The sequence below is a fragment of the Octodon degus genome, unplaced genomic scaffold (genome assembly GCF_000260255.1).
Source record: "Octodon degus isolate 3935 unplaced genomic scaffold, OctDeg1.0 scaffold00057, whole genome shotgun sequence".
NCBI classification, from domain to species: Eukaryota; Metazoa; Chordata; class Mammalia; order Rodentia; family Octodontidae; genus Octodon; species Octodon degus.
Window position 1 is genome coordinate 8436604 of NW_004524633.1, and position 8937 is coordinate 8445540.

Genomic DNA, 8937 nt, shown 5'->3' on the forward strand with positions numbered 1-8937 from the left:
CTTCAATTCTGTGAAAATAAAGATTTTCAAAGTAGCTATAGATGATCTTTTGAATTTCAACAGGATCTGTAGTAATATCACCCTTTCATTCCTTATTGCTTAGATTTGAGTTTTTTCTTTCCTCTTTTTAAGGAGGTTGGTTAGGGGTATATCAATTTTATTTAATCTTTCAAAGAGCAAGCTTTTTGATTCATTAATTCTTTGTATTGTTTTCTTTGTCTCAATTGCATTAATTTCCACTCTAATCTTCATAATTTCCTCCTGTCTTTGGGCTTTGGGCTTAGTTTGCTTTTCTTTTTCTAAAAGATTGAGGGTGCAGCTTTTGGGTATTTATTTGTTCTTGCTCTGTTTTCCTAATGTGTGAGCTCATCACTATAAATTTCCCTCTGAGAACTGCTTTCATTGCATCCTACAAATTCCTGTCATCTGTGTTGGAATTTTCATTGGATTGTAAATATTGTTTAATTTCTCTGTAACTCATTGATTGCTTGGGAGGGTGTTATTTAATTTCCATATGTTTATGGGGCTTTTTGGTTTCTTTTGTCATTAATTTTCAGTTTCATTGCACTGTGGTCAGATAATATGCATGGGATTATTTCTGTTTTCTTGCATTTACTTAAGCATGATCCATGGACTAGTTTGTGGTCTGTTTTAGAAACATTCCATGTGCAGCTGAAAAAAAATGAATATTCGGAAGTTGTCAGTTGGAGCACTCTGTATATGTCCACAAAGTCCCTTTATTCAAAGGTGTGGTTCAGTTCTGCTACCTCTTTGCTAATTTTTTGTCTGCTTGACCTATCTTTTGGAGATGAGGGGTGTTAAGGTCCTCTGTTAAGACTGTGATATTGTTCTGCAAAAAAAAAAAAGATTGTAATATTATTAGATTTTTCATGTCCATTAAAATTTGTCTTATATATTGGGTGCTCCCCTATTTGGTACATACATATCTATGACTGTTATCTCTTCCCTCTTGATTTTTTACCCTGAACAGTATGTAGTGACCTTCTTTATCTCATTTGATTGTTAGTAGTCTGAAGTTCAGATTGTCTGTGAATGGCATAGGATAGCTATCTCTGATTTTTTCAGAGGTCGTGGAGCATATAGTACAGTTTTCCATCCTTTGGCTTTCAGCCTGTGAATTTCTTTATGGGTTAAATGTGGTTTTTTGTATATAGCATACTGTTGGATGTTGTTTGTTTGTTTGTTTGTTTTTCTCTTTCTTTTTTCTTTTTTCTTTTGTATTTTAGAGAAAGGTCTACAGGGTGTTCAGGGTCTCACTACCAGATCAGACTCGTAGTGATCCTCCTGTTTACAGCCTCCCAATAGCTGGGATTACAGGCATGAGCCACGATGCCCAGTCTCAATTGCCATCTGAGTGTGCCCTGGGGGTGGGGCCGGCACAGCTGGCCTGGGCATTGAACCCTGGTCCCTGTGCTGCCTGCTTGTAGGCACTTTAATCTGCTGAGCTATTTGGCTGGCCCTAGATTTTGTTTCCTAATCCACAATTTATTTCTTTTAATTGGTGAATTAAGTCCATTTACATTGATGCTTATATTTGATATGCATTTATTTATGTTTGTCATGTTATTTTCCTGTTATTGTTTCCCTACTTTTTCTCCTGTGTTCAATTGTTTTTTTTTTTTTTTCATTGTTGTTCCTGGAATAGTGGTCATTTTGATTCCTTTCTAGAATATTTTTCAGTATTCTGTGTACGGTTGGTTTGGTCATTATGAATTTCTTCAGTTATTTTTTGTCATGGGAGCATTTTACTTCCCTGTTAAACTTGAAAAAGAGTTTTGTAGGGTATATCAGTCTGGGATGGAATTTGTTTTCATGTCAGACTTGAAATACTTTTAATTTCTTGTATATCTCTTTGAAATTGCTTCACGCATTCTATTTCTTTCCTATATTGCTCATTCAAGATTTCCATCATTTTTCTGTTTTCCTCTGTTTTTCAGTTCTCTCTCTCTCTCTCTCTCTCTCTCTCTCTCTCAACTGGGGATTGAACTCAAGCCCATGAGCTTGCCAGGCAAGCGCTTATTCTACTGAGCTATGTCCCTGGCCCCTCAGTGTCTTCTTTGGGAACACTTAGTAATTCTTTCATTATAGTTATCATTCCTTTTTTAACTTGAGTGATTATTCCTTTTTTCGTTTTTCTTTTCTTTTTTGTGGGGAGGCATTCAGGATACCTTCAGGGCAGGTCTGGTTTGGCTTGAGGATGAGGGGATCGAACCACAGCATCCTGAGCCTGACTGCCTTGTTTCAGCAGGCACTTAAACACCGGAGCTAATGGGCAGGCCCCTTTGGGTGATTATTTCTGATCTGATTTCTTCTGTACCCTTCTATAGTTGTTTCTTTGTTTCAGTTGCTACTGTTTCAGAGATTTCAGGTCTGTGACTTCCAATTTTTTCTATGCTGATGTCTCCTGGGTTTGTTCTTGGAGAGCTTGGGGTTTGAGATTGAATTTTGCTCCTTCTTTTGGTCATTTTCTATTTCAGAGAAAACTCTTTATCTTGCTTTCTGTGAAAGTTTGTTCATAGGTAGCTGTATCAGCGCAGTCAGAGCCTCTCTGTATAGGGCCTGTTCTTAAGTAATCTCTCATGTGCGAGAACTTCTTGTCTTGTGTGTGTCCCAAGATTTTGGTTTCTCTACTGATTGAGAATGAGATATTGGTTTCCATTTGGCACTGTCCTCTGTCCTTTGGTATAGAGATTATTATTCAAGTGCCTCCTAGTATTATCTCTTTTTTTTTTTTTTTAGTTTATGTATTTGGTACAGGGTCTCACTATGCAGCTTAGACTTATAGTGATCCTCCTGTTTCAGCTTCCCCAGCACTGGGATTATAGGCATGTACCACCATACCTGGTTTTGGTAGCCAGCTTAGCAGACCCAGTGTTCCAGGGCCAACATAGCATGCAGGACTAGGGATCAAACCCTGGTCTTTGCTCTTTCTAGGCACGCACTTAGACTGCTGAGCTATCTCCCTAGCTCCTTCCCTATATTATTAACCAAGGGGGAACATATGGTTAAGGCAGATATGGCATCCTACTTACAGTAGTACAATTAGCAATGCTAATTACAGCTAGTGATATTTAGAAAATGACAAACTGTTGTAACTAATGGTTTTGTACTTTAGACCATAGGCGCAAACATTATACCTATATAACAATGTAAATTGGAAATTTGTATTTAAATTAGTTCCCCTGAGTTCTGTCTGGGTACTTCCCCTTGATGTACCTGGAGTCTTTCACATAGACTGTTTCATCCACCAGCTGTTGCCTCCATGCTGCGAAGATCCTTACCTTAGGCCTGGGTCTCCTGCCGCCTGGGCCCTGATGGGCCTAGCAGTGTGTTTCAGCTCACCGGGTCTAGTTCTAGCAAACTCGAACTCGACTGGCCAGGCCTGGCTTGGGCCTGGCTGCGGGGCTCAGGGGCTGCTTCTGGCTCCACCTGTTGAAGCGGACTGGCAGCTGGGTCCCACTGGCTGGCTGATACAAAATTTCACTAAACAAAGTAATAGGAATTTAATAACGGTTACTGTATTCCATGATGTTATCTTCAAATTAGTTGTGTAGGTTACCAGATACAACCACGCAAAATTGTTTTAAAACAAAACAACAACAAAAATGTTATAAGAAATAAAAAAAAAAAAAGAATAAAAAGAGAAAAATTTGAAGCATTAACTGCTCCTTTCAAAAGACCAGCAGAAATTGGCAGTACAATTATCCAAATCATTACCTTTCACTTCTAAAGTTCATGTCTGAACTATCAATGCCAGGTGCTTACCAACTTTATTTTTACTTAAACATATGTATAGTCAGGGAGTCTGTGTCGGGCCCGCTGAGCCTCATTGATTACACCCCTTAGGAAGAAGGCCTCAACAGATGAATGAGGTAAATACTCATAGTTAAGTAAGCAGGATCAGTGTACAAGTCTCCCTGCTAAAGCAAGTGGGATTGTGAGCACTTGGAGCCTACACGGCTACCTTTTGCTGAAGGGATTTAGAAAAGCATTAGTTGCTTTTTTAACAACTTCTTTAACACTATGCAGACACTTAGCAAAAACCTTTGTGGTATTGCGTCATAAATCTGTTCACCTGGCCTTTGTCCTTGAGTGATTTCCTGTGTTAGTGTGTGCATGTATGTAATTATACGCCATGTTACAAATATGCATATGGCATGCTGCAAATACTGATTTGTCTGGTTTTCTGTTGTCATTCTCAAACTATAAAAATAAGCATGTGAGGGACCGGGGAGATAGCTCAGTAGAATAAGCGCTTCCCTGGCAAGCACAAGGCCCTGAGTTCAATCCCCGGTTCCGCAAAAAAAATAAAAAATAAAAAAAATAAAAATAAGCATGTGATTTCTAACCAAGAAAGATAAGACTTTTTATTACTTGCAACACTGAAAATTGTAACACTGGCATTTAAAACAATATCCAGTTGCCACTTATGTACCCCAACCACATTCCATCCCCCCTTCCCTATAACAGCTCTCTGACAGTACGTCTCAAACCATCTGTGGTAGAAGACCAGTTTTGCTTTATAGGCAAACTCTTTGGAACGATTAATTTTGTAAAATTTAAGCAAATGTTAGAAGAGTGACAATTGTGTCATATAAAATTTTATTAGATTGAAAAGATGCAAAATTACTCTGCTGAATTTCTGCAAAAGCTTTTGTTTGTTTGTTTCAGACAAGCTCTTTATATACTCCAGGATTGCCCCAAACTCCCTGAAGAGTGCAGGCTGGCCTAGCACTCGCGGCAGTGCCTCTGTCTGCCTGGCTATCAAAGCTGCTTGATTTCTCTAATGAGTACTAATGCACAGGCCACCATTGAGTAGCACGATCCTGAAAAAACAGAATGCTTATTTCCACTTTCTGGTGTAAAAAAATCTGAGACTTGAATAAATAATATAATTAATACATTCAGGTAAAAATGGTGGACACCAAGTTCCTACTTTAGATTGATTCCCTATTATGAAATTTTAAGTAAGTACCATATACTATTTGATTGTAGCTCAAAGAAAATTCTAAACTTCTGCTGTCTGATGTGGACGTGGCCAACCACATATGGCTAAGTTGAATTAATTTAAACTACATGAAATTGATTTTGTTGACTGAGTTCTTCAGTTGCAAGCAGCTGCCATATTGAACAGTCTGGACAGAGAGGACTTAAATCTCACAGGAAGTTCCACCAGACAGTGCTGCTCTAAAATACCAGTGTTCAAAAATATATTACCTCATAGAGATCATGTGTAAGTTAGTCTTAATTTTATTTTTGTTTTGTTTTGTACTTACTGCAGGGTCTATGGGGTCTCACTGCACAGAACAGACTCACAGTGATGCTCCTGTTTCCAGCCTCCCAAGCACTGGGATTACAGGTGTGCGCCACCATGCCCAGCCTCAATTGCTGTCTCAGCGTGCCCCAGGGGCGGGACCGGCGCGGCATGCCGGGGATTGAAACCCAGTCCCTGCGTCTGCCTAAGCAGGTACTTTAATCTACTGAGCTGTGCGGCTGACCCCCTAAGTTAGCTTTAGACACATTCAGGTTAACTGCCAGGCACACAGTGACACTCCTCCTCCTGTAAGAAGTGGCCATTGTTGCCATTCTTTCTTCCACGACTGTATCCACTACACCAGCCATGAACACACCTCAACCCAAATGAATGTAGTTTTTACCTTTTCAAGAAGGTGCACATAATCTTAAAGCGCCTTACTTTGGTGAGAAAGAATATTTATAACTTGCTAAGCCCACATGTTTTCTAAGAGAAAAGGGAATGCTATTTAAGATGTGTAAAGGGGAACCTGACGTGGACATCCACGAAACACCCGCCCCATACCTACCAACAAGAGCCAGAAGGTGAGCCTGAGTTGCGAATCACGGCATACTTAGCCGGGCAACAGGGTGCAAGTATTTTAATCCCAACATTCATGAGGCTGAGTCAGGAAGATTTTGGCAAGTTTGAGGCCAGCCCGGAGTACTCAGTGAGTTTGAGGCCAGCATGAACTACATATTGAGGTTTTGTCACAAACAAACAAATGAAATGAAAAGCTTGTTGTACTACCAAGGACAGTTGACAAGAAAGAGGAAATGATCATAGATTTGTAGCTACACCTGTAGCTACCATTGGTTGCAAACTTGCTGTCTACAAAATACTTTCTAAAAGTTGTTTTAGGTTTATGTTTTATTTCTATATTTTAAAGAGAATATAAAATGATAATAAAAAATTAGAAATGAAGTAATATCACTAAACAATGTGAATTCGACAGCAATTATACTGCATAGTGTTGTCTTTAAATTGTTTAGATTACCAGATTATGCATGCAAAATTGGAAAAAAAATTATAAGAGATTAAAAAGAGAGAAAAAAAAGCATTAACTGCTCCTTTCCATAGACCAGCAGAAATCAAGAGTACAATTATCCAAGCCATCATGCATACATACATAGCTATATCTCTTTCCCACCTCCTTCCCTCTCTTGTCTTTCTCCTTATCTCTGTGTTTACTTCCCTTTGAACAGATTCTTTCTCTTTTCACAGTATCTATGAGAACTTTCAAGTGCTGGTCAAATAGCTCAGTGGATTAAAGCACCTGCAAGCAGGCACAGGGGACAGGGGTTTTATCCCTGTGCTGTTCCCACCGCCGGGGTGCACTGAGATGGCAATTGAGACTGGGCGTGGTGGTGCATGCCTGTAATCCCAGCTCTTGGGAGGTTGTAAACAGGTGGATCACTACAAGTCTATGAGTCCCATCTAGTAGTGAGACCTTGAACACCCTGTATACCCTTCCCTAAAATAAAAAAAAGAAGTGCTTTCTTCTATTAGAACTTTCAGATTTTATTTACTCTTTCATGTTCTTACATTAGTGACACAATACAATATTTGTACATGTGGGTCTGCTTTACTTCCCTTAAAAGAATAGTCTCTAGTTATATCCATTTACTGATAAAAGCTTCAAATTTATCCTCTTTTATAGCTGGTTAATACTACATTGTATAAAAAAAAACACATCTTTTTTTATACATCTTTGATTGATGGACATTTGTGTTGTTTCCAAGATTTAGCTATGACAAATTGCACTGCTATAAACATGGGTGCATATATATCACTGTGGTATGATTAAGAAAGATACCCAGGAGGGGAACAGCTGGGTTGAATGGGACCTCCAATCCTAGTTTTTTGAGGAATTTCCACACTGATTTCCATAGTGGTTGTACTAGCCTATGTTCCCACCAGCAGTGGAGAAGTGTTCCTTTTTCTCCACATCCCCTTATTACAGGCATGCGCCACCACACCCAGTCTCAATCCCCATCTCAGCACGCTGTGGGGGCGGGGCCAGCACAGCAGGCTGGGGGATTGAACTCCTGGCCCCTGCGTCTGCCTAAGCAGGTGCTTTAGTCCACTGAGCTATCTGGCTAGCCTTCCAGGGTGTACTTTTATCATACTCTCCTCTTACTTGGCTGAAGCTCATTGTGGGAGTCAGTTTCTTCACTGTTACATTTTACTGATAAACATAAAAATTGGGCCAGATCCCCTGCAAAAAGTGTTTCACCTTCAAGAACAAGGACAGAAAGGAACCACCAAGCAGAACAAGTAACTAAACGCTGTTTAAGCGCCTAATCCCAGCGCTTAGGAGGCTGAAGACAAGAGGATCACTCTGAGTCCAATCTGTGTAGTGAGACCCTGTAGACCCTGTGGACCCTGCACTAAATACATTAAAAAAAAAAAAAAAAAAGACCAAAAGTACATCCTGGAGGACACAGGGCAGGCTTCTGTGAGGAAAGCTGCACTATTTTAAACCTTAGAAAAAAAAATTAAAAAGGCACTGTCTGGGCATTTCACATACATTATTTATCCAGAGGTCCAAGTGATCTTTTGAATAGACCAGTTTTATAACTGATGCAATGGAGGCAAATAGACTTCCCCATGCAGGGGTGTAGGTAGAAGTCACAGTGGTTGCTGGGGCCTTCCGCCTACAGGCGCAGTAGTAGACAGCAGCACACAGAGCCGAGCGGGAAAGGGAATTCACTCCCTCCCAGGGAATGATTGTTTTCTAGTTTTGCACCAGAAGTGACACAGTAGTAACAGCGTCAGTAGCACTGTTGACTACACCAAAATTCATGTGTTGCCTTAATAGCCAGAGTCTTGTCCCTAGTACAGATATGTACAAGTTACATATTTCATACAGGGTGGTCAGTTCTAAGGCTCAGTTCAGAAAAAAAAAAATGTAAATAAATAAATCTCTATCTAGCTAATTATTATTTATTTTTGTTATTAAACAACAAGAAGAAGAATCTCAAGGATATTAGCAATGGTGTTAAAAGAGCAAAAAAGACATTTTACAGGAGTTTCCAGCTGCCAACTTGTAACTTTGTTTCAAAGTTATTTTTAGTGCAGTGTGTGGTCCAGGCCTCTAATCCTGGCACTGGAGGCTGAGGCAAGAGGACTGCAGTGAGCTTGAGACCAGCTTTGGCTACAGTGTAAGTTCAAGGCCAGCCTGAGCTGCATAGTGAGATCTTATCTCAAAAAGACCAGCACCGAAAAAGGAAAAAGAGAAAGAATGAATAAAACTCAAAATTATTATGTTTAGGGGGAAGGGGGAGGAAGACAAGGTGAAGCAAAAAGATTTAAGATGTGTTATAAATATATTTACCAAATCTTCACAACAAAAGTAATCATTATTTATTGCAGACATGTACTAGGAAAAAAGAAATGGGATTTTTTGGCACCAGGAATTGAATTCAGGACCTTGCACTCACCAGGTAGGCTCTTATGCCACTGAGCTATATCCCCAGTTCTAGAAAAAAAAAAAAAAAAGTTAAAACAAAATTATTAGTTATTGGGGCTGGGGATTTGGCTCAGTGGTAGAATGGTTGCCTAGCAAGCTGGAAACCCTGGGTTCAGTCCTTGGCATCAAAAACAATAAATAAACCTCCCTT